The sequence below is a fragment of the Gouania willdenowi genome, chromosome 14 (assembly GCF_900634775.1).
Source record: "Gouania willdenowi chromosome 14, fGouWil2.1, whole genome shotgun sequence".
NCBI lineage: Eukaryota > Metazoa > Chordata > Actinopteri > Blenniiformes > Gobiesocidae > Gouania > Gouania willdenowi.
In genome coordinates this window covers 24,514,910-24,515,928 of record NC_041057.1, presented here as the reverse complement: position 1 = coordinate 24,515,928, position 1,019 = coordinate 24,514,910, and positions in this window count along the sequence as shown.

The following is a 1,019-nucleotide window of genomic DNA, read 5'->3' as shown; positions in this document are numbered from 1 at the left end:
CACAAAATGACAACAGAAATGCACAAAACTACACCAAAAAGATACAGAAATTCACAAAATGACTCCAGAATCACACTACAATGGCAACAAAAAACAATAATTACAACAAACGCACAAAAACACAAATACACATTATGACTCCAAAAAACATACATTATGGAAACATACACCAAACAAAATAAAATATAAAACTGAGTAAAAAAAACAACACATTTATTATGCACATGCTCCATACAAATAAACCAGGGAAATTGCACACACTTTTTAATTAATATTTATAGATTTACCCTTTTGTAACACTACAGAGTACAGAGTATGTATACCTCTTTGTACATCCAACCTTCAAACACATACTCATTTGGCCATAATTGACAACTCTACTTAAGCTCCCACTATATGAATACATAGTTCTGACGGGCACTGTACTAGTGGGATGAAATCCAATCAGAACCCAGGTAATGATCTGGTGTTCATGTGATGATCGTGTGTGTGTGTGTGTGTGTGTGTGTGTGTGTGTGTGTGTGTGTGTGTGTGTGTGTGTGTGTGTGTGTGTGTAAACCAAAATCTTAATGTTTGACAAAAAAGTTGCATTTTAGTCAAAAGACACAAAATCTAAATTAAAGTTTGCTGTCAAAATAACACTACGGTATTGTTTTCTTCTCTGCATAGGAACTCCCCCAACACACACACACACACACACACACACACACACACACACACACACACACACACACACACACACACACACGCACACACACACACACACACACACACACACACACACACACACACACACACACATGCCACAGAATCCAAATCTGTCCCTCTGAATGTGTGCTGAGATGAGCAGGACAGCACCTTCTGAGAGCGCAACCTGAAACTGGAGATGCAAGAGAACAAGTAGAGGTGTTGGCTTTCATTGTTCTGTTTCCTCTCGCCCCGCCTGCTTCTATTAATCATAGACAGGTATAGGGCGTTGGGATATTACCATACAATACAGCGGAATTTATTGTTTTACG